The 25,811-nt window shown below is 44.2% G+C and overlaps 1 long non-coding RNA gene across 5 annotated transcripts in view; it reads right to left on the bottom strand.

The window, feature by feature from the left end:
* The window catches only part of LOC137326587 (uncharacterized), a 233,538-nt gene that overhangs the window by 129,388 nt on the left and 78,339 nt on the right, over window positions 1-25,811 (bottom strand). For 2 of the 5 annotated variants that reach the window (XR_010964227.1, XR_010964226.1), the window contains exons 2-3: window positions 21,356-21,475; window positions 20,680-20,796 (exon numbers count right to left, since the gene is read on the bottom strand). This is a non-coding gene — a long non-coding RNA (uncharacterized lncRNA). Of the gene's footprint in view, window positions 1-1,593; window positions 2,131-20,670; window positions 20,797-21,355; window positions 21,476-25,811 lie in introns of those variants that run through there. The other 3 variants (XR_010964225.1, XR_010964228.1, XR_010964224.1) reach the window with 3 other exon arrangements.

Here is a 25,811-nt window from a genome sequence, read left to right as displayed (position 1 = left end):
GGTAGCCAGGACACTGGGAGAACAACTTGCCGTTCTTCAAATAGTGCACTGGGATCTTTAATGTCTACTTAAATAAGAAGAGCAAGGAGATGGGACCTCAGTTCTACATCTCATTCAAAGGATGGATATGTTGGCACTCAGAACCATATGAAGCCACTACATTGACTTAACGCACGAACGACTAAATGCAAGAGGCATCTGGAACAGAGTGCACAGTACATCAAGGATGGAAATGTTCTAATTTAAACTAGATGTCAGTCACCTGTAGCACCAGACAAAAATTATTTTAAGGTTATCTGATTTCATTTGCTGTCCTTACAGATTAACTGGTCATTCATATGATCTTGTTGTGTGCAAAATTGACAACAATGTTTCCCACATAAGAACGGTGACTTCTCTCAAAAGTAATTCATTGGTTGTGAAGCACCTTAGGACATCCTGAGGTTGTGATAAGGCACTATTTAACTCCAAGCTCTTTCAATCTTTTAATTTTAAAATAAACACTTCATGAATGCAAATGAACAAGTAGGATGTATGTTTCCCAATAGCAGCATTGCAATGCAATTCAGAAGTATTCATGTAATGACTTTGATAATTGTGAAGAACGCCCTTGGAATTTGTACTACAAAGAAAGTGATTTGTGAAGCAGCTTTATAGTTTAAACACGTGGCAAGAGTGAGACCGATAAGGGCAGACTGTTTCCAGTTCTAGCACAATTCTATTTTTCATAGGTCTAGTTCAGTGATGTGAATACTGCAGAGCATAGTTAATTTTCCACGTAGTCTTTCAGAGACTTGCAAGAATTGTGGTGCACCGAATGCTGTTCTTTTTTTATTAGGGAGTATTATAGTAGGGAGGTTGTAATTGGAAATCTGTTGCAGGGTTTTAGGATGGAAATGTGTTGCTGGGTTTTAGAAAACGATGCAGCAACAAATGTTGGAATCAAGAACAACGTTGATAACAAGAATAAAAGGAAAGCTGCATCCTATGTTGTTATGTTATTCAGTTCATAGTCAAACCCAAGAGGCAGAAAATACTGCAGAAAATCATTATTTTCTTTGGAATTTTGAGGTCCATTGGTCTCCCATTTTCACTAGATTTTTTTTTATGTACAGCTCGTCATACATAGCACTAAAGTGTCTAAAGAGATTGCAATTTTTCTGCAATAGATTTCCTCACCCATCCAATCAAAATTAAAATCCACACAGTAGCCTAGTGGATATGTTGCTGGACAGCAACCTAGAGGCTGTGAGCTCGAACTGGCAGGTTATAAGAATGAATTCAATAAATTTGGTCATTTGTGGGCTAGCAATGGCCATGAAAAGCTGTTGGAAAATACACCTGGTAAACTACTGTTCTTCAGGGAAGGGAACCTGTCAGCCCCTACCTGCTCTGGCCTACATGTGACTTCAGTCCCACACTGTAATGTGGTTGACTCATTACCCTCGACGCAACTAGGATGAGCATTAAATACTGCCTTGCCAGTGCCACTTACATCCCAAGAACAAATAAAAACTACAGTAAAGCCTTAGGAAATAAAGTGTCATAGAACAAGACACAAGTTGATACTAAGCAGTTAGTCATTCACATTCTTTTATTACACTGAATCTTGCCTGATCTCAAACAAGTAGCAATTGTCACAATGAAGATTGCAGAGACTACACTACTTCCCAACACTGAATTTACATAATTTAACATTTTAAAAGTCTTTAATGAAAAATATACTCACTTTTCATGACACTAAATGGAATAACATTTCTTAAAATGAAAATAGTAACTCTGTGCAAGGAAGTTAGGGCCTAATTGGTTAGTTAAGAAGCAGTCACATATATTTTGGGATACATATTTACAGGACTCCTTAATTACACTTTAAAAACAAGCATGCCTTTAAATACAGCAAGTACCTGCAGTATAAAGATCACGGGGTGAAATTGATCTTTGCTTTACAGCAGGCCCAATTTTACTTTCCATTGGTTTTCTTTTTAGTGAAAAAGCAAATCAGGCACGGTGTAAAACGGGCTGCTGATTCGCTATGAGCTCATTGCTCGCTACCGACGAAAATTAATTTCACCTTCCACATTTTTTGATCCTCCCCAAAGTGCATCATCACTTTCACATCAGGCTGACAACCTGAAGAAGCAAAAAGGTGAACACTTTTAAGTTTAAGTACAGTGCAAGAAACAGTCAGAAGCAGAAACTTTTTCTGAATACAGACAACCAAAAGTCAGTTTCACAATTGGAACTTGCCACTTTCCTTAGTTAATCAAACTACCAGTCAAAAACTGTCAAACAATTGACTACTGAAAGAGTTACTTCTTGTTACTGCCTCTCTCGCTTTCTTTAAGACGCTCCTTAAAACCTATCTCTTTGACCAAGCTTTTGGTCACCTGTCCTATTGGACCAGAATTTGCTGTCAAAATAACACAAGGCTAATGGTGCTCGCCGTTATTTATGGGTAAATGATACAGCAACTTCAGGCGAGGAGCAGATGCGCAGTTAAGTGTGAATATCTAAAAGTTGCTGTCCGAGTTGCGCTGCTCTGCCGTTGTCTTTGTGAAAACAGCATCTCGCCCTTTTAAATTTTACATTTTTTTCTTACTTTTCCTTTCTGTCTCTTTTTTCTCTCACTCTTAATCCAATCTTTCCCTCTTTATTTCTCTTTCTGTACCTGATTTGATATTGAATTCACTCCCTTTAATTCACCCTCCTTCTCAGTCCTTCCTGTGTTTATTTCCCAATTCTTAAATCTCATCGGTTAAGGAGATACCCCGTTGGTTGACCTGTTCACTCGAGTCCCAGATGCCCGGTTTCCCTCACTGTGCCATTATCAGCTCGCACTTCTAACAACTTTGTAGGCAAAATTTTTTTGACCTGCAGGTGCAGGGGCATGTCTAACTAACGTCAGATTTGGTTAGATGCTCTGCTACAGCAAATTCTGACCCAATAGCTCCTTATTTGTCGAATAACGCTCCTGTGAAGCACCTTGGGACGTTTTACTACGTTAAAAGCACTATATATATGCAAGTTGTTGTTGTTGTTATGGAAAACATGTATTCACCTTAAAGGAATGCAGAATTTTGCAAACTACAAAACTGCAAAAAAATATATTCTTACAAAATGGTTGAGGGTGCTGTCATGTTCAGAGCAGATCATAGACAAATCTTTTAGAATTGGCTGCATTTTTGATCTCCAATTCAAGAGCTGGAGAATTGTGCAAAAGAAGAATTGTGCATGCTAGTTTTGCGGAGTGTGCTGCCAGTATTTCTTATAAGACAATCATGAGTCATCGTCTTCTTTGACAGTTCCTTGGTACCATTGAACAAATTGCTGACAAAGTTTATTAAAAATTAAAGCACTCAATAAGACACCATTCCCTAATACCAATCACAAGCTCCAAGAGTCAGTTTGAGAAAGAAGAGATGATCCATCATAGAATTAAGTAAAGTGCTGACTTCAATCCCAGTGTTATTAGATTATTCTACTATGAGGCAAGGATATTCTATGTGACAGCATACCAGTACACCTGTGATAACTTCCCTTTTGAAGACAGTTTAGCTCCAAGAAGAGTATTGATTTTCCATTAAGGAACAAGCCAGGGTTGGAAGGAATTGAAGTAGTTGAGAGATTTTCTGGAAAGCACTATCTGCTGAAATAGACAAGTTCCAAAAAGGAATCAGCATCAATGAAGATTATTAATTTCTTGGACATTGGTCCAGGTTTGTCTGAAATTTCAGTTGTTCAATGCACTCTGATTGGAATATTGAGAGTGAAGAAAGTATCACATGATTTACCAACTTGGACCTCAATAATTCCTGGAACTGTTTGCCTTCTAACCTGACCAAATTTATTTATAGGCTACCCAGTGTATTAGTAACAGTGAATATGTTTTCAGCGTGATCCAAAATAACAAAACTGTATTTTGAGCAATTCAAATTGCAAACAGTCAGCACTCTCTAATACGATGGGATAGATTTCCATGAGCGTCCTCCCACTAGTCCATCGTAACTTTGTTGGACGAGTTGCGGAAACCCCAGGAAAACATTAACATTTATGCTGACTTTCCAGGGTTTCCATGGCTCTTCTGCTAAAGTTGTGGTGGGTAAGTCTGAGAACCCCCATGGAAATTCATCCTCTATGAGTTGACCCAGGTAATGACTGACAAAAAGCAAAGAAAGCTTGCCATGATGGACAGCAAATGCTTGAATCCATAATTTGAGGCCAAATTAGCAAGCATTTAGAGATGCATAGGGTAATCACGAACAGTCAAACAATGATTTGGTAAAGGCATATCATGTTATATAGGAACTGCTAGATGAAAAAAGACCAAGGTCCAACTAGTTCAACATGTACCATCCTGATAGTCGCATGATACAATGTTAATGGAGTTGTTGACTAATCATAGCAATCAATCTCTATCAATTACTCTACAACAGACTCAGACATGACACAAGGAAAACCCCAGTGGTGGAAAGCTTTGGGAACCTTGGGTCCAAAGTCACCTTATCCTCCCAAGCATGCTACACTTACCATATTTTATGCCTCAAATTACTCAAACCGTATCCCAAAATAAATTTTGCTGAAATAATTTGTTTGACAAATTTAAGACAGTTTTTTTTGAAGAAATGATTGATTGCATAGATAAAGGGAATAAAGCAGTTGTAATCCATGTGGATTTTCAGGAGACGTTCAATAAGATGTCTCACAGGAGAGCTGAAACAAAAATTCAGACATATCATGTAATAGGAAATGTAACAGCATGGGTAGAAAGTAGGTTGATGGACAGGAAATAAAGGATTAGGTTTAACGAATGTTGCCCGGGTTTGAAGTGGTATACTCCAGGAATCAGTGCTGGGTCCACTTTTGTTCCGAATAAAAATGATGATTTGAACTTGTGCATGGGCGGAATGATATTAAAATTTGCTGACAACACAAAAATAGGGAATTTGACAAGCAATAAGCAGGATTGTAAAAAAACTACAGAAGGACATATATAAGGTTAGCAAAATGGCCAGATAGATGACAAATGCAAATTAATGTGGAGGAGTGTGGGATAACATACTTTGGGAGGAGAAATGAGACATATAAACACACATGCAGTGGAAAGACACTGAAGAGTGTGGAGGAACTGAGACTTAGGGGTGCAAATACATAATTTCCTGAAAAAAGTTAAGGTAGATAAAACCTAACAAAAAAATGGCATTTTTGGATTTATAACCAAGGGCATATTGAAGACTAAAGAAGTGATGATAAGTTAGTATGAGGCAATGGTCAGGCCACAGTTAGACTACTTTGTGCAGAACTGGGGAACCCATTGCAGAAGAGACACTAAAGCCATAAAGAATGAAAAGCATAGATTCAGCAAGCTGAGACAAGGGATGAGAAACTGTAGTTATGCGGAGAGACTTGAGATACTTTCCACTGGAGCAGAGAAGAAGAGGAGATTTGATAGGGGCAGGGTTTAAAATGGTAAAGGCTATTTATATGGTAAATAGAGAAAGACTATTTCCTCCAGTTGGGGGGGCCAGTGACAAGGGCCCCAATATTAACAGGGAGGCAGGTTGGCAGCGGGGGATCGATTGGGTGCGTGGGTAACCCGCCCAGTAAAATCAGTGGGTTCCCCACGCGATTGTGAGTAAATTGAAGCCACTTACCATGGCTTCCAGGTTTCCCATTGGAAACCTGCGCAGCGGGCGGACTGCGCACCCACATCACAGGCTGTCAGGTGGAGGAGCCCTATTTAAAGGGGCAGTCCTCCAATGCTGCTCCTGCAGCAAACAACCAAAACAGCAGCATGGAGCAGACCAGGGGAAAGGCTGCTCCCAGGTTTAGTGATGCCTCACTCCAGGTCCTACTGGATGGGGTGAGTCGGAGAAGGGACATATTCTACCCAGCCGACGAGAGGAAGTGGCCTCCCTCTGCCACCAAGAAGGTGTGGCTCGAGGTGGCAGAGGCGGTCAGCAGCAGCAGCAACATCTCGCGCACCTGGATCCAGCGCAGGAAGCGCTTCAATGACCTAACTAGGTCAGCCAAAGTGAGTACACTTACTCATTCTCCTACACGCCATCTTCCACATCACCGCCCCCACCCCACTCCTTCTGCACTGCCAACACTACTCTATCACATCACTCCTCTCACCCACTCAAACCTCATCCTCAACTTACCTGCACTTACTCACCTCCCCAGTACTCATCCCACCACTACCACTCAACCCAATCCTCATACAATGTCATGGCTCCGTCTCATACTCACCCTCTGATGGATCTCTCTCACGGTCTCCCTCACCCAAACCAATGTATTCAGCGGTTGTCACGATCACTCACGCCTCTCTACTTTCTCCCCTTATAGGAGAAGAGAGCCCAGAATGCACGGGAGAGGGCGAAGACCGGAGGGAGGCCGCAACATCTGGTCGTCCTCACGAATGCGGAGCAGGAGGCTCTCGAATTGAGCCGCACCCTCGAGTGCCTGTCCGTGGGGGATGCCGAGACTGCCACCCGACAAACGGCTGGTGACAGAACTTTAACATTCAGCACTCACAATAGCAAATGATGTTAATATGCCTTGCCATCTTCAGCAGCTCAACATCTGTCACCATGCTTAATATTGCCTTCTGCGACTGCCATGACGGCAGAGGACGATTCCTCAGAGGACCAGCTGGCCTCAGAGGGGGCACGTCACATCTGAGCGAAACATCCAGCGGCGCAGATACACACACCTCAGTGGGTCCCCATCCTCACATAGTTGGGGTCGCACATGGTGAGTCACCACACACGTGAACACGAGCAGACACTGGTGGCAGGGGCAGCTGTGGAGAGTCTGTGTCGGTGGGAGCATTCTTCTCCAGGCTCTGCTCAGCTGGACACAGATGCTGAACCCTGGGGGCCATCCATGAAAAGGAGAATGATCGAGGGACAGCAGCACATTTGCAAGATACTGGAACAGATGCCATGCGCACTCTCCACAATCGCGCAGAGAATGGAAGAGTCCAACTCCTGCATGAGTGGAATGGTGGCACAGGGACATGAAGGCATCTCTGAGATAGTGTCACGGGTAAGTGCTGGAATGTCTGTGTGGAGAGAAGGCGAGCCTCCATCGAGCTTCAAGCACGGCTCAACAATGAGGCCATTGAGCCCCTGACAACAGCCGTTCGGACTCAGGGTGAGCAACTTTCTGCCGCCTTACACACCAGCACTGGCCTTACAAGGCTTCACACGTGTCCTCCAAACTGTCATCCAACAGAGTGGTAGAAGTGATGTGGGCCTGGCCCAGGAGAGGGACGATGGCGAAAGGGGACATGGAAGTGGGGACGCCACACAAAGTGCTTCCACGTTTCACCCATTGCCCCCCTCTCAATTCTCCAGGTGGTCATGTCTGACCCTGCACAGGTGCAGGTGAAGCAGTCTTTGGAGGGGCCCTCACGGGCACCGAAACCCAGAGGGCATAGGCCCAAAGCATCTATATCGGTCAGGGCATGAACAAGAGCAACCTGCCACTAGCTCTGCTGCAGCCACAGGGGAAGTACCACGAGGAGTAGTAGGAAGCGTAAGGCAAAGGTTTTGTGAGCATAAAGGGGATGCACATGAGTGTTTGACAGTTTGTCATGTTTTTTATTGATATTTGTTTTGTTTTCCACTCATAATAAATCTTATTATTATCACCACTACTGCCACGTCTTGCCCATTCTTGATTGGCTTGTGCAATAAGTCCCTTTCATAAGGTTCACCATGAACACCCACACTTAATGCCACCCATTGGGTCACTCTACAGTGGGTGTAGGTGTAGTTGCACGACTATTTTGTGCAGGGGACGGGGAAGGGGGCTGGCGTAGCCGCTCCTCTGTCCAGGTGGTGAGGACTGGACTCTTCACACTGTCTGATGTTAGGAGAACTGTTCACATATCAGTGACTCCCTGGCCTCATGAGCAGCCAGGTGAGCCGCTGTTCTGCCCATGGGTTGCTCCTCCTCCTCTGCCTCCTCCTCCTCGTCCTCCTCCTCCTCAATATGGGTGGCAGATTTGGATGTGGCCTCCTCCAGCGGCACCCCTCTCTGTTGTGCCATGTTGTGCAGGGCACAACGGACGACTGTAATGCATCCCACTCTGTCTGGCGTGTATTGAAGCGCTCCCCCAGAATGATCAAGGCACCTGAAGTGCATCTTGAGCAGCCCTATAGCATGCTCAATTGTAGACCTGGTAGCGATGTGGCTGTCGTTATATTCACGCTGTTGCTCAGTGTTGGAGTTCCTCAGAGGTGTCATGAGCCACGTGTGCAGGGGGTATCCCTTGTCCCTGAGGAGCCAGCCCTTGCAGGTGTTGGGTGCGTGGAAGAGGGGCGGGATGTTGGACTCCCAGAGGATGAAGGAATCGTGGCAGCTGCCAGAGTATCTGGCGCACAAGTGAAGGAATCTCTTGCGGTGGTCACAGATGAGCTGAGTGTTGGAGTGATAGCCCTTCCTATTGATGAACAGTCCTGGCTTGTGTGGAGGTGCTCGTATTGCTATATGGGCGCAATTGATTACACCCTGCACCCGTGGGAAGCCAGTCACAGCATGGAATCCGACTGCCCTCTCCGTCTGGCTGAGGTCATCCATGGGGAAGTTGACACAGTGCGAGGCCCTGCGAAACAAGCCGTCGGTGACCTGCCTTAAGCACTTGTGTGCAGACAACTGAGAGACCCCGGCAATGTCCCCGGTAGCACCCTGGAAGGATCCGGAGGCAAAGAAGTTGAGGGCAGTGGTGATTTTGACAGCGACAGGTAAGAAGATGCTGCTCAGGCCAGCCGGGAGCAGCTCGGCATGAAGGAGGCTGCAGACGTCTGCGACTACCCGGCAACTGAGTCTGAGCCTCCGTATGCACTGCTCCTCAGAGAGGTCCAGGAAGCTGAGCCTCGTTCTGTAGACCCTGTGACGAGGGTAGTACCTCCTGCGACGCCGCTCTGTCTGTTGTTGCCCACCGTGCTGTTGTGCAGGTGCCTGTGGCACAGCACAGTGTTGTGGAGCTCCACGTGGCGGAGGTGGATGGTGTGCCTGGTGAGGCTGGTGATATTGCTCATCCTCGGATGAAGTGATGAGTGCAGCTATGGCACCCCCCAACCTGTCGGTGTGAGTTTGAGGGGGTCCGCAATGTAGGTAACTGTGTTTACACTGCAGAGTTTAGGGTATCAATTAATAATTTTGAGGAAAGACAAAGGTGTTGCAGCCAAAACTTTGTCTGAAGTGACAGAGTGCCCTGCTGCAATAAATGAGGTAACCCCCCCACCTGTCAAATAAACCTTTGCATCTCCCACTGGCTGCTGGCTGAAACTCATCTGCTTCAACAAGGTGTGTTTCCCACAGCACAGGAAACATGCTGAGAATACTTGAAAATTCCACCCCTGCCAAAATCTCCTGTCAATGAGGTCTGTCAAGGACCTCAACTGTCTAAATAAGTATCTGAATTGTCATCCCGCCAGCTTTAATTGCCGGTGGGAGTCCCGCATGCGGGAGCTGCGTGCGCACCCGAACACGTCACTGGGGAACCCGGAATTGGGCAGGTTGGAGCTGGGCTCCGGACCCGCTCTGGGATTCCCCGATTTTACAAGCCCCCATCGCACCCGCTCGGCCATCCTAAAATCGACCCCAAGGGGTCATGAATTGAAAGTTGTTACTAGGAAAGGAGTTAGGAGAATTGTTGATTCATGGAATGCCATAGGGAGTAGCTGAGATAGAAACCATTGCATCTTTTAAGGGAAAATTGGATTGAATGTAAAGGAGTATGGGAAAAGCACAGGCCTAGACAAGAAAATGATAGAGAGAGAAAATTGAATATGAGAGTAAACTAGCAAGTAATATAAAAACAGATTGTAAGAGCTTCTACAAGTATGTAAAAAGGAAGAGATTAGTGAAAGTAAACATGGGTCCCTTAGAGGCAGAGACAGCAGAAATTATAATGGGGAATAAGGAGATGGCAGAGACGTTAAACAAATATTTTGTATCTGTCTTCACGGTAGAAGACACAAAAAAAATATCGGAAATGGTGAGGAACTAACAGTCTAACGAGAGCGAGGAACTTAAAGTAATTAAGATTAGTAAAGAAAAGGTACTGGAGAAATTAATAGGACCAAAAGCCAACAAATCCTCTGTACCAGATGGCCTACATCCCCCTACGGTTTTAAAATTGGTGGCTGCAGAGATAGTGGATGCATAGGTTTTGATCTTCCAGAATTCCCTAGAATCTAGAACGGTCCTTGTGGATTGGAAGGTAGCAAATGTAACCCCGCTATTCACGAAAGGAGGGAGAGAAACAATAGGGAGCTTTGGGCCAGTTAGCTTAACATCAGTAGTAGGGAAAATGCTAGAATCTATTATTAAGGACATAGTAACAGGGTATTTAGAAAATTATAGTATGATTTGGAAGCGTCAACACGGTTTTACAAAAGGGAAATAGTGTTTGACAAATCTATTAGAGTTTTTGAGGGTGTAACTAGCAGAGTAGATAAGGGGGAACCAGTGGATGCAGTATATTTAGATTTGCAAAAGGCATTCCATAAGGTGCCACACAAGAGGTTGTTACACAAGATTAGGGCTCAAGGGATTGGGGGTAATATATTAGCATGGATTGAAGATTGGTTAACGGACAGAAAACAAAAAGTAGGAACAAACGTGTCATATTCGGGTAGGCAGGTTGTAACTAGTGGGGTGTCGCAAGGATCAATGATTGAGCTAAGCTGATTACAACGTCTCTCAATGATTTAGATGACGGGACCGAGTGTAATGTATCCACGTTTGCTGACGATACAAAGCTAGATGGGAAAGTAAGCTGTGACAAGGACGCAAAGAAGCTGCAAATGGATACAGAAAGGTTAAGTGAGTGGGTGAGAAGGTGGCAGATGGAGCATAATGTGGGGAAATGTGAAATTATCCACTTTGGTAGGAAGAATAGAAAAGCAAAATATTTTTTAAAAAGGCGAGAGACTAAGAAAGGTTGGTATTCAGAGGGATTTGGGCTTCCTTGTACACAAATCACAGAAAGTTAACATGCAGGTACAGCAAGCAATTAGGAAGGCAAATGGTGTGTTAGCTTTTATTGCAAAGGGGTTGGAGTATAAGAGTAAGGAGGTCTTGGTGCAATTATATAAGGCTTTGGTGAGACCATACCTGGAGTACTGTGTACAGTTTTGGTCTCCTTACCTAAGGGAGTATATACTTGCCTGAGAGGGCGTGCAACGAAGGTTCACTAGATTGATTCCTGGGATGAGAGGGTTGTCCTATGAGGAGAGATAGAGTAAAATGGGCCTGTGTTCTCTGGAATTTAAAAGAATGAGAGGTGATCTCATTGAAATGTATAAAATTCTTAGAGGGCTTGACAGAGTAGATGCTGAGAGGTTGTTTCCCCTAGCTAGAGAGTCTAGAACTAGGGGTCATAGTCTCAAGATGAGGGGGCCAGCCATTTAGGACCGAGATGAGGAAAAATTTCTTCACTCATAGGGTTGTGAATCTTTGGAATTCTCTACCCAAGAGGGCTGTGGATGCTCAGTCGTTGAATATATTCAAAACTGAGAACGATAGATTTTTGGACACTAAGGGAATCAAGGGATATGGGGATCAGGCAGGAAAGTGGAGTTAAGATCGAAGATCAGCTATGACCTTATTGAATGACAGAGCAAGCTTGAGGGGCTCTATGGCCTACACCTGCTCCTATTTCTTATGTTCTTATAAGGGGCCATAAATAAGATAGTCACTAATAAATCAAATAGGGAATTCAGGAGAAAGGAGTAGTTGAGGCAACTAGCATAGATGCATTTAAGGGAAAGCTAAATAAACATGTGAGGGAGAAAGGAATGGAAGAATATGCTGATAGGGTTAGATAAAGCATCATTAGCAAGATAGTTTTTTTTAAAATGTAGATGGTGCAGCAAAACGAGCTTAACATAATACACCGAGAAATATTAAGTGACCTTTCAGCTCCTTCGTGGGTACAATATAGAAAATAAAAACAGAAAATGCGAGAAATACTCAGCAAGTCAGGCAGCATCTGTGGAGAAAGAAACAGAGTTAACGTTTCAGGTTAATGACCCTTCGTCAGAACTGGAAGAAGTTGAAGATTAAGCAGTTTTCAAGCAAGTACAGAGCCAGGGAAAGGGGAGGAGGACGGGAAGGGGAGGAAAGAACAAAAGGCAAGGTCTCTGATACAATGGAGGGAAGGAGTGATTAAATGACAAAAGGGATGATGGTGCAAGGCAAGGAGGGTGGTAATGGGACAAGTAAAGAAACAGAAGATGGGTCTAGAGGAGCTATAAATGGCAACAGCAGAACCATCACCAGCACCTGCTGTATGAAAAAATGGGAGCAGTGGTTATGATCTGAAGTTATTGAAATCATTGTTGAGTCCAGAAGGTTGTAAAGTGCCTAATCGAAAGATGAGGTGCTGTTCCTCGAACTTACGTTGAGCTTCATTGGAACAGTGTAAGAGCCCGAGGTCAGAGTGGGAGTGGGACGAAGAATTAAAATGACAAGCGATCAGCAGATCAGGGTCACGCTTGCGGACTGAGTGGAGGTGTTCAGAAAAATGATCACCCAATCTTCATCTGGTCTCCCCAATGTAGAGGGGACCGCATTGTGAGCAATGAATACAGTATACTAAATTGAAAGAAGTACATGTAAATCGCTGTTTCGCCTGGAAGGAGTGTTTGGGGTCTTGGACGGTGGGAAGGGAGGAGGTGAAAGGGCTGGTGTTGCATCTCCTGCGCTCGCACGGCAAGGTGCCATGGGGAGGAGAGCGGGTGTTGGGGGTGATGGAAGAGTGAACCAGGGTCTCGCGGAGGGAGCAGTCCCTTCAGAATGCTGAAAGGGGAAGGGAGGGAAAGGTGTGTTTGGTGGTGGCATCGCGCTAGAGGTGCAGAAATGGCGGAGGATGATACATTGAATGTGGAGGCTGGTGAGGTGGAAGGTGAGGACAAAGAAGACCCTACCATGGTTCTGGGAGGGAGGGGAAGGGGTGAGGGCAGAAGCGCGGGAAAAAGGACGGACACAGTCGAGGGCCCTGTCAACCACTGTGGAGTATATATAGGTGGTATAACATAGGTGTTGTCACTCATTCAGGTCCTAATCACAGAAGCATTTTAATACCAACAACAAATAGATATGATTATGCTGTTCAAACCTCGCTATTTTAAATAAAATGTAGATTTTTGGTTTAAAAATAATTAACTAAACCAGAGCTTTCAAACTATTTCCAAAAAAATAGTAATGACTGGGTGTGATTTATAGTATGGTCGTAGCTAATCTAAATCAAGATATACAACTGCAATATCTGATTTTCCTTCACTATTTAACATTTGAATGGTAGCTGAATAACTGTCATTAAAACAAATATCAAGGATTGCAGCCCCAGCAAATAACACTGAAGGCAGTTAAATCAAAATGAGTAGGTAGTACTGTATTCCAGGCTGATCCGTTTATCAGTGGCTAACATGAGGCTCTGAATATTGTTCTCATCCCTTGCCTATAGATAGTATCCAATATGCATATCGTTTAAAGATTATTGTCAGCAACATTCCACCTTCCGATCACTTAGGTTAATAAGTTTGTCTTTATCTTTATACTGTAGTGCTTCACCTTGGAGAATATAATGTGATATAAACAGATTAATGTTATTATTCAAAATTGTGTATTGGCTCTGGGTTTTCTCCAGCAACTGTACTTATTTAAAAGGGGTCATACAAAAATTTCCCTTTAAATTATCAAATGGTGACATACAATTGTATTTTTAAAATGTAAAAACTGTCTATAAGTTTGAAACAAAGATGGTTGTTATAGTTCAGGCTTCCTCCTTACTCTTATCTTGTGTTCACAGCAATTTCCAGTAGACAGAGTTTCCTATGAGCAAAACCCACACCATTATACCTGCTGTCTGAGATACCATGAGCAGGAATAACTATTACAATTTTATTGCCTATCAGCTACCAGAGATCACTTGGGTTGTCCAATGCTTTCTCTTGTCTTTGCCAAAAGCTACACTGACAGACCAATGCATACAGGATAAAATGGCTAGATTTACTTACAAATAAAATACACAGAAGCAGTAAGACACAGAAAAGTACTAAAAGTATGATATTTTAAAATAATTAAGATAGAATCAGTCCATAAATTAAAATATCCATTTTAAGAATGTATTTCTTATGGAGCTTGACAAGTGATAAAAACTCTTCAATGAAGTGGTCTTTTTATAGATCTTCATGATGCAAAGTTTTAAACAGATGATGCAAACGATTAATCCAGACTTTAGATTTCTAGGTAGAACTGAAGACATTTAGAGAAGTCTCCAATTTATCTTTCAGACCAAAGGCTCTGGGGATAGAGTCATCACTCAATCAAGATCAAAAACACAAAAGCATAAAATGACTGGGATAAAATGACTGGCAAGCAGGTGATCACACATTGGGGGTAATTTTAACATTTAGCGATATACACCCTTTTATGCACCTCCGATTTTCCTTTCCATTGATGTGTATAACAAGCCGCCAATCCAATATAGCCCATTTTACATGATCGCCAAAAGTTAAAATTACCCCCGCTATCTGTTTATCCAGGGCTTGTTAATTCTTTAACTGAGTATAACTTAATTAGCACCTAAAACAAAAGGCTCTGAAACCCAAGAAATTTAAAAATCAAACAACCTGGCCTGGTCCCACAGCCAATTGGTTTCCATTTTGAAATCAGGCAAGAAAGATATCTTCGGTTCCAACTCTAGCTATTTCAAACCTGGCAGTAAAAGGGAGGCACGAGCTGTCGGCTCCACAGGTAAGTGCCTTTTCCAGCAATCCTCATGGGCCAGGAGGAGCAAGAGTGCTCACTCCAGACCCTCAAGTCAGCCTTCGGCCACTGCTCTGCCAATCATGGCCTCTCTCTCCCTACTACCGTGATCGCAGACCTCCCCCATCAAGCAACGATCTCCTCTCTGTGCTGCAATCTCCACCCCCCCCCCCTCACTGAAGTACCAAAGTCTGGCCTTCCTCCCGCCCACCATGGCCTCTCTCTTCCCCCCTGCCCCCAAGCACTGATATCTGACCTTCCCCCCTCCCGACTGTCAGGGACAGTCCCCACTAGATTGATTCCTGGGATGAGAGGGTTGTCCTATGAGGAAAGATTGAGTAGAATGGGCCTATACTCTCTGGAGTTTAGAAGAATGAGAGTGATCTCACTGAAACATACAAGATTCTGAGGGGGCTTGACAGGGTAGATGCTGAGAGGTTGTTTCCCCTGGCTGGAGAGTCTAGAACTAGAGGGCATAGTCTCAGGATAAGGGATCGCCATTTAAGACTGAGACGAGGAGGAATTTCTCACTCAGAGGGTTGTGAATCTTTGGAATTGTCTACTCCGTAGGGCTGTGGATGCTGAGTCGTTGAATATGTTTAAGGCTGAGATGGATAGATTTTTGGACTCGAGGGGAATCAAGGGATATGGAGATCGGGCGGGAAAGTGGAGTTGAAGTCAAAGATCAGCCATGACCTTGTTGAATAATGGAGCAGGCTCGAGGGGCCGTATGGCCTACTCCTGCTTCTATTTCTTATGTTCTTATGGTCCTGGCTGTGGCCTTCTGCCGTTAGTTTTCCCGCCCGGCAGCCGGCCAGACTGTGAAATTGGCCGGCTGCCGGCCAGGAAACGGAAGAAAAAATTATAATGAGGTCCTGCTGTTAAATTTGGCAGGACCTCCACATCCCCAGCCGTTTTTGCCCTCCCCCACACCCTCCCCAACTTCCCGTAAATATCAAGGCCAATGAGAATGTAGGGGGGTAACATGCACATATGCCAATGTGGAGAGGGAGAGAGAAAGCGGGGGCAGAGGAGCCCCAAAGATCCCTTCCAGGGCCTGGAGGGACAGTTCTGGTCCTCCTATGCCGCAAGGAATCCACCTGAACAGTAAAAAAGAAATAAAACTTGCCTTGGCCTTTTTTGGTCACTCTGATGCCTCCCACCAAGTTTCTCTGGCAGCTTTGCCACCAGATGGGCCTCCCCCAGAGTTGCAGTCAAGGTAGTGTCACGGCACCAATGATGTCATCGGGCCGTGACTTTTACATTTTAATTAGGCCCCCACCTGCTTGTAACAGAAACCTCAGCTAACTTAGAAGTCGACAAAGAGGAAATGGCACCAGATGGAAATGGAGCAACTTTGGCTGGTGTGTGAATGTGGCCAATTTTAACACCTCCCATGCACATGTTACTGCCCATTGTGGGCGGAGGTGTTAAAATGAACCCCACTGATTCATTGATTCAATTTAATTTAAATTAGGTTTACTCTCAATCGTTCAATAAATTCATTTAATTCTGAATCCAAATATCAAATTCAGGAATCATCTCTGGTTCTATATAATTCTCTCATTACACCAATACTCAGGGGATTCACTATTGAGTTAAATCCTAAACAAAGCAAATAGAATAAGAGAGATTGTGCAGTTACATAGCACTTTATCACATTTTAGGACATTTCAAAGAATGCTTCATTATATTGATAGGTGAGTTGAGTATAAGGACAACCTCATTTTGGGTTTATAAATAAGAGTGTTACAAATTCGGGTCTGCCACGGGTATCTACTTGAGTTCAGTGGCATCAGTCACTTCCATAAGCAGTCTGGTTGCCTGGTTGTCAAAGGATGTTGACTCCCAAAGTCCTGTATCTGCCAGCACAGTAGTGACCATAAGACCATTCGGTCCCTCGAGCCTGCTCTGCCATTCAATGAGATCATGGCTGATCTGACTTTTACCTCAACTCCACTTTCCCGCCTTTTCCCCATATCCTTTGACTCCCTTGCTGATCAAAAATTTGTCCAACTCAGCCTTGAATGTATTCAATGACTCAGCCTCCACAGCTTTTTGGGATAAAGAATTCCAAAGATTCACGACCCCCTGGGAGAAGAAATTCCTCCGTCTTAAACGGACGAACCCTTCTTCTAAGACTATGCCCCCTAGTTTTAGATTCCCCCATGAGGGGTAACATCCTCTCAGCATCTATCCTATCGAGTCCCCTCAGAAACTTGTATGTTTCAATAAGGCCTCCTCTCATTCTTATAAACTCCAATGAGCATAGACCCAACCTGTTCAATCTTTCCTCATAAGACAACCCTTCCATACCCAGAATCAACCTAGTGAACCTTCTCTGAACTGCCTCCAATGCAAGTAAATAAGGGCACCAGAACTGTACGCAGTACTCCAGGTGTGGTCTCACCAGCACCCTGTACAGTTGTAGCATGACTTCCCTGCTTTTATACTCCATCCCCCTAGAAATAAAGGCCAATATTCCGTTTGCCTTCTGGATTACGTACTGTACCTGTATGTTGACTTTTTGTGTTTCATGTATGAGGACACCCAGATCCCTCTGCACCGCAACATTTTGTAGTATTTCTCCATTCAAATAATATTTTGCTTTTTTATTTTTCCTCCCAAAGTGGACGACTTCACATTTTCCCACTTTATATTCCATCTGCCAAATTTTTGCCCATTCACTTAACCTGTCAATATCCCTTTGCTGACACTGTGTCCTCATCGCAACTTGCTTTTCCACCTATCTTTGTATCATCAGTAAATTTGGCCACAAGACACTCTGTTCCTTCATCCAAGTCATATATTGTAAATAGTTGAGGCCCCAGCACTGATCCCTGCGGCACCCCACTAGTTGCAGATTGCCATTTTGAAAATGACCCTTTTATCCCGACTCTTTGTTTTCTGTTAGTTAGCCAATCCTTTATCCATGCCAGTATATTACCCCCAACACCATGAGCTCTCATCTTATGCAATAATCTTTTATGTGGCACCTTATCGAATACCTTTTGGAAATCCAAATATACTGCATCCATTGGTTCCCCTTTATCCACCCTACCCGTTACTTCCTCAAAGAACTCTAATAAATTTGACAGACACGATTTCCCCTTCATAAAACCATGTTGACTCTCCTTGATTGTATTATGAGTCTCCAAATATCCTGCTACTACTTCCTTAATAATGGATTCTAGCATTTTCCCAATGACAGATGTTAGGCTAACTGGTATATAGTTACCTGCTTTCTGTCTCACTCCCGTCTTGAATAGGGGTGTTACATTTGCAGTTTTCCAATCCGCTGGGATCTTTCCAGAATCTAGTGAATTCTGGAAGATTACAACCAATGCATCCGCTATTTCTGTAGCCACTTCCTTTAAGACCCTCAGATGCAAGCCATCAGGTCCAGGGGACTTGACAGCCTTTAGACCCATTAGTTTACCTAGTATTTTTTCTCTAGTGATAGTGATTGTTTTTAGTTCCTCCCTCCCCTTTGCCCCTTGATTTTCTACTATTATTGGTATATTATTAGTGTCTTCCACTGTGAAGACAGATACAAAATATCTGTTCAATTCCTCTGCCATTTCCTCGTTTTCCATTATTATTTCCCCAGTCTCATCCTCTAAGGGACCAATCTTTACTTTAGCTACCCTCTTCCTTTTTATATACTTGTAGAAGCTTTTACAGTCAGTTTTTATATTCCTTGCTAGTTTACTCTCATAATTTATTTTCTCCCTCTTTATTATTCTTTTAGTCATCCTTTGCTGGTTTTTAAAGTTTTCCCAATCTTCAGGCTTACCAGTAATCTTTGCCATGTTGTATGCTTTTTCTTTTAACCTAATACCATCCTTTACTTGCTTAGTTAGCCATGGTTGGTTCACCCTTTTTGTGGAGTCTTTCCTCCTCACTGGGATATATTTTTGTTGCGAGTCATAAAATATCTTTTTAAATGTTTGCCACTGCTTATCCACCATCATACCATCTAATCTGTTTACCCAGTCCACTTTCGCCAATTCCGCCCTCATTCCTTTCTAATTGCCCTTATTTAATACAGTAGTTTCAGACCCAAGATCCTCGCTCTCAAACTGGATGTGAAATTCTATCATGTTATCCTCAGGACTATTTTTGCCAATTTGATTTGTCCAATCTATGTGAAAGTTAAAATCGCCCATGATTATTGCATTACCTTTTTTACAAGCCCCCCTTATTTCCTGATTTATATTTTGCCCTACAGTGTAGCTACTGTTAGAGGGCCTATGTACTACTCCCAGCAGTGATTTCTTTCCCCTGCTATTTCTTACCTCCACCCAAATTGATTTGACATCTTGATCTTCTGAGCCAAGATCATTTCTCACTATTATACCAATTTCATCCTTTATTAACAGAGCTACCCCACCACCTTTACCTTTTTTCCTATCCTTCCAAAATGTTATATAACCCTGAATATTTAGCTCCCAACCTTGGTCACCTTACAACCACATCTCTGTAATAGCCACAAGGTCATACCCATTTGTTTCTATTTGTGCTGTCAATTCATCGATCTTATTACGAATGCTGTGCACATTCAGATAAAGATCCTTTAATTTTGTCTTTTTACCATTCTTTCCTACCCCGGCCCCATTTGCTAGTGCACTCTTCCCCTTCCTGACACACTCTGTTTATCATTACCCCCATCATTTTCCTGTACTACATCCTTGTCTTTTCTCTTTATCATTCTAAACTTCACCCCACCTGAGCCCTCTCCCCCTCTATTTAGTTTAAAGCCTTCTCTACCGCCCTACTTATTCGGTTTGCCAGAACACTGGTCCCAGCAGGGTTCAGGTGAAGCCCGCCCTAACGGAACAGCTCCTCTTTCCCCAGTACTGGTGTCAGTGCCCCATGAATTGAAATCCACTTCTCACACACCAATCTTTGAGCCACGCATTCATCTCTGATCTGATTTACCCTGTGCCAATTTGCTCATGGCTCAGGTAATAATCCGGAGATTATCACCTTTGTGGTTCTGCTTTTTAATTTAGTCACTAGCTGCTCAAACTCCCTCAGCAGAACCTCTTTCTTAGTCCTACCTATGTCGTTGGTACCTACGTGGACCACAACAACTGGATCCTCTCCCTCCCACTCCAAGTTTCTCTCCAGCCCTGAGGAGATGTTCTTAACCCTGGCACCGGGTAGGCAACACAGCCTCTCGCTCTTGGCTGCAGAGAACAGTATCTATCCCTCTAACTATACTGTCGCCTACTACAACCACATTCCTTTTTATTCCCCCCACTTGAATGGCTCCCTGAACCATGGTGCCGTGGCCAGTTTGCTCATCTTCCCTGCAGTCCCTGAACTCATCCACAAGGGCTGTAAGAACCTCGTATCTATTGGACAAGTGCAGAGGCTGAGGCTCCTGCAATGCTACCTCCTGGATCCCCGTACCTACCTCACTCGCAGTCACACCCTCCTGTCCCTGACCACGTGCCAATTCTACAGTATTTAGTCTAAGGGGAAGATGACTGCCTTCTGGATCAAAGTGTCCAGGTAACTTTCTCCCTCCCTGATGCATCGCAATGTCTGCAGCTTGACTCCAGCTCCTCGACTCGGAGCCGAAGTTCCTCGAGCCGCAGACAATTACTGCAGATGTAGTCGCCCTGGACAAAACTGTCTCGTAGCTCCCACATGTTACAGCTGCAACACATCTCCTGCCCTGTCATAACTATTTTATTTATTTAATTGATTACTACAATGCCAATCAAATTATTTTTAGGTTGAACCAAGTACTGGCCTTGTTTAATTTATTAAATTAAGTTTAGTTTTTTTTTTAAATTTAGTTTTATGCTATAAGTTACTTAGCCCACAGTCCTAAGAAGAAAATAGAAGAGATACTTACCACCAATCACCTACCTGCCTTACCTGTAACATCATACTGCAGTTTTGTTTCGTCATTGCTGTGACCCGCTCTCGGCACGCTCCTCTCCGCTCTCGGTACGCTCCTCTCCGCTCTCGGCACGCTCCTCTCCGCTCTGCTGACTAATCAAATGCACCTCATCCCTTACTGCACCAAATCCCCTCACTCACCAAATTCCCAATTATAGACTCTGTCAAAACTAGACTCCGTCAATAGCTGCTACTCCGTGCATTAGCAAAACCCTTCCAAATTTATGCTAGCTAGAATGCCATTCACCTGAGTCAGCCCCAGCTGACAGTAGATTACCAGTTCTAACCAATCACCTAATTAACTAGGTGACCAACTGCCACTTCACCACTAACTGAAATGGGATTTTGGAGTGTAATAATGAAACTCCTTCGTGGTCTGGAGTAGATCTCCATATCATAAGCACATGTACTCCTTTAATTTCTCTGAAGGCGAACGGACTTAACATTAGGCAAGATATTGTTTGGCTCAGTTCAGAAACTGCTTTATTCCACAGTAGTCAAAACATAGAGAACAATGAGAGTAATGAAAATGACTTGGCACAATCAGTTCAAATTCTGTTCACGTACCATTACAAAAGTAAAGAACACGTGTACGCTGGCTCACTTGTGAGATTTTTACTTAATGTAGAAAGATGGATTTGATCTGTCCTACCTGAAAAGGTGGATTTACCTATTCCCTTCGCATCATTTCTGCTGCTTTACTGTTTTTGTAGCCTTTCTTTGGCTGTCTTCTGAGGTCTGTGTTGATTCTTAAATAGCCTCCCTTCAATGACTGGAAAATATCAAAGAAGTATGTCAATGCCGAGGTGCTGGATGTTTCCTGAATGACCAGATATTGCGAACAAATGGGCCATTGTTTGGGATCTGTGCAAAATACCCTGCATTTAAATTATCTTTGGTCTGCCTGTGTATGGGGTTGTCTGAGTTAACTATTCCCAAATCATGCCAAGGGGCACAGAATGCAAAGGTAAAGAAAGATAAATTTGTACAAAACTTTGGTTAAGTCACAGTTAGAGTACTGTGTGCCATTTTGGGTGCCCCATTATAGCAAGGACATTAAAACCATAAAGAATGTAGATCCATCAGGATAATACAAAAGATGGGAAACTATAGTGGCCCTTTTATACTGCATCAGTGGGTCAATAGACTTCCAATCACTTTTCCAATCAGCTTTTACTGCTGGGTTCCAAGTTGGACGGGCTCCAGTTTCACCGGATTACATTGCGGCGTCAATGACATCATCAGACTGCAACCTTTCCATTGAAAGTGGGCCTCCGCCTGGCTGCAAGAACATATCAGGAACCCCCTCTCCCGCCATTTTAACCACCCAATCAACCCATTCGCATCGGTCAGGCGGGGTTAAAATTGGGGCTGCAAAGGTATTTGCCAAAAGACTTTTACTAGCAGAGAGAGGAAACTTGTACCTTAATAGTTTAGGCAAGATTACAATTATAACACACACACACACTGTAATCCAAGCACTTTGAGATGTTTTTGATAAACATAATAAGGTGCTGTATAAATGCAAATCTTTCTTTCTTTCACATTTTACTTTGCCCAAATGTTGAAAGGAAATTCCCAGAAGAGTCAGCTCCCAAGAAGTGAGATGGTCACACCGCAGGTAAAGGTTGTACAGGCAGGCAGTGCAGGGGTCCTCTGTGGCCGTCCCCCTCTCAAACAAATATACCGCTTTGGATATTGTTGAGGGGGATGACTTATCAGGGGAAGGCAGCAGCAGCCAACTTCCTGGCACCAGGGGTAGCTCTGCTGCACAGGCTGGGAGGAAAAAGAGTGGAAGAGCTATAGTGGTAGGGGATTCTATCGTAAGGGGAACAGACAGGCGTTTCTGTGGCTGTAAACGTGACTCCAGGATGGTTTGTTGCCTCCCTGGTGCCAGGGTCATGGATGTCACTGAGCGGCTTCAGGGCATTCTCAAGGGGGAGGGTGAGCAGGCAGAGGTCGTGGTCCACATTGGGACCAACGACATAGGTAGGAAGGGAGATGAGGTCCTGCATCAAGAATTTAGGGAGCTAGGTAGTAGATTAAAGAGCAGGACCTCAAAGGTTGTAATCTCTGGATTACTCCCAGTGCCACGGGCTAGGAGGATAGAACAGATGAATGCGTGGCTAAAGAGTTGGTGCAGGAGGGAGGGTTTCAGTTTCCTGGATCACTGGGCCTGCTTCTGGGGAAGGTGGGACTTGTACAAGTCGGACGGGTTGCATCTGAACCAGAGCGGGACAAATATCCTTGCGGGGAGGTTTGCTAGCACTGTTGGGGGGGGGTTTAAACTAACTTGGCAGGGGGATGGGATACAGAGTGGAGCTATAATAGGGGGTGATGTGCAGCCAAATATTGAGAAAAAAACAAGTCAGCTTGGAAGACAGGGCAAATATGTAAGAGCAAGGCTGGATGGCATCTGTTTTAATGCAAGGAGTCTTGCAAATAAGGTGGATGAACTGAAGGTGTTGATAAACACATGGGAGTATGATATTGTTGCTGTCACAGAGACATGGCTGAGGGAGGGGCAAGACTGGCAGCTCAATATTCCGGGGTACAGAATCTTCAGGCGAGACAGAGGGGGAGGTATAAGAGGAGGGGGGGTCGCAATATTAATTAAAGAATCAATTACTGCCATAAGGAGGGATGATATATTAGCAGGTTCCTCAAATGAGGCCATATGGGTGGAGCTTAAAAACAAAAAGGGGGCAAGCACTTTGATGGGAGTGTACTATAGACCCCCAAACAGTCAGGGGGAGATAGAGGAACAGATATGTGGGCAAATCTCAGAAAATTGTGCAAATAATAGGGTAATAATAGTGGGGGATTTCAAATTCCCCAATATTAACTGGGATACTCAGAGTGTAAAAGGCTTAGAGGGTACAAAATTCTTAACGTGCATCCAGGAGAGCTTTTTGAGCCAGCATGTAGAAAGTCCTACAAGAGAGGGGGCGGTACTGGACCTAATTCCAGGGAATGTGGCCGGCCAAGTGGAAGAAGTGCTAGTCGGTGAGCACTTTGGTGACAGTGACCATAATTCAGTGAGATTTAAGGTGGTCATGGAAGAGGACAGGGAGGGGCCGGAAATAAAGGTTCTAAATTGGGGGAAGGCCGATTTTAATAGGATAAGGCAGGATCTGGCCAAAATGGACTGGGATCAGCTGCTTGTCGGAAAATCCGCATCAGAGCAATGGGAGTCTTTCAGAAGGGAGATTGAGACCATACAATGGCAACATGTTCCCGTAAAGGTCAAGGGTGGTTCCAAGAACTCCAGGGAACCTTGGATGTCAGGGGATATACGAGAATGGATTAGGAAAAAAAGGAGGGCTTTTGGCAGATACAAAAGGCTAAGGACGGAGGAAGCCCTAGAGGAGTACAAAAAGTGCAGGGGGATACTTAAAAAGGAAATTAGGAGATCAAGGAGGGGCCATGAAAAAACACTGGCGAGCAAAATAAAGGAAAATCCTAAGATGTTTTATAAGTATATTAAGGGTAAGAGGATAACTAGGGAAAAAATAGGGCCCATTAGGGACAAAAATGGCAATCTGTGTGTGGAGCTGGAAGGTGTAGGAGGGGTTCTAAATGAATTTTTTGCATCTGTTTTCACTATGGAGAAGGACGACGTAGACATAGAAATACGACAGGGGGACTGTGACATACTCGAACATATTAACATCGAGCGGGAGGAGGTATTGGCGGTTTTAGCAGGCCTAAAAATGGATAAATCCCCAGGCCCGGACGAAATCATAGAATCATAGAAGTTACAACATGGAAACAGGCCCTTCGGCCCAACATGTCCATGTCGCCCAGTTTATACCACTAAGCTAGTCCCAATTGCCTGCACTTGGCCCATATCCCTCTATACCCATCTTACCCATGTAAATAGAAATGTATCCCAGGCTACTGTGTGAGGCAAAGGAGGAGATTGCGGGGGCTCTAACACATATATTCAGAACCTCTCTGGCCACAGGGGATGTGCCAGAGGACTGGAGAACCGCTAATGTAGTACCATTATTCAAGAAGGGGAGTAGGGAAAAACCGGGGAACTACAGGCCAGCGAGCCTAACATCAGTGGTAGGAAAATTATTGGAAAAAATTCTGAAGGACAAAATTAGTCTCCACTTGGAGAAGCAAGGATTAATCAGGGATAGTCAACATGGCTTTGTCAAGGGAAGATCATGTCTGACTAATTTGATTGAATTTTTTGAGGGGGTGACGAGGCGTGTGGATGAGGGTAACGCAGTGGATGTGGTATACATGGATTTCAGTAAGGCCTTCGATAAAGTCCCGCACAGGAGACTGGTCAACAAGGTACGAGCCCATGGAGTCCAGGGTGCCTTGGCACTTTGGATACAAAACTGGCTTAGTGGCAGAAGGCAGAGGGTGATGGTCGAAGGTTGTTTTTGTGACTGGAAGCCTGTGGCCAGTGGGGTACCACAGGGATCTGTGCTGTGGCCCTTGCTGTTTGTGGTCTACATTAACGATTTGGATATGAATGTAAAAGGTATGATCAGTAAGTTCGCTGATGATACAAAAATTGGTAGGGTGGTAAATAGCGAGGAGGATAGCCTCAGTCTGCAGGACGATATAGATGGGTTGGTCAGATGGGCGGAACAGTGGCAAATGGAATTTAACCCGGAAAAGTGCGAGGTGATGCACTTTGGAGGGACTAACAAGGCAAGGGAATACACAATGAATGGGAAGACCCTAGGCAAGACAGAGGGTCAGAGGGATCTTGGTGTGCAAGTTCACAGATCCCTGAACGCGGCAGAACAGGTAGATAAGGTGGTAAAGAAGGCATATGGGATACATGCCTTTATTAGCCGAGGCATAGAATATAAGAGCAAGGAGGTTGTGATGGAGCTGTATAAAACACTGGTTAGGCCACAGCTGGAGTACTGTGTGCAGTTCTGGTCGCCGCACTACAGGAAGGATGTGATCGCTTTGGAGAGGGTGCAGAGGAGATTCACCAGGATGTTACCAGGGCTGGAGCGCTTCAGCTATGAAGAGAGACTGGGAAGATTGGGTTTGTTTTCCTTGGAGCAGAGGAGGCTGAGGGGGGACATGATTGAGGTGTACAAAATTATGAGGGGCATAGATAGGATGGATAC

This window comes from Heptranchias perlo, chromosome 10, assembly GCF_035084215.1.
Source record: "Heptranchias perlo isolate sHepPer1 chromosome 10, sHepPer1.hap1, whole genome shotgun sequence".
Taxonomy (NCBI): domain Eukaryota; kingdom Metazoa; phylum Chordata; class Chondrichthyes; order Hexanchiformes; family Hexanchidae; genus Heptranchias; species Heptranchias perlo.
Note: the sequence above shows the minus strand (reverse complement) of the source record. Positions and strands in the feature narration are given on the sequence as shown.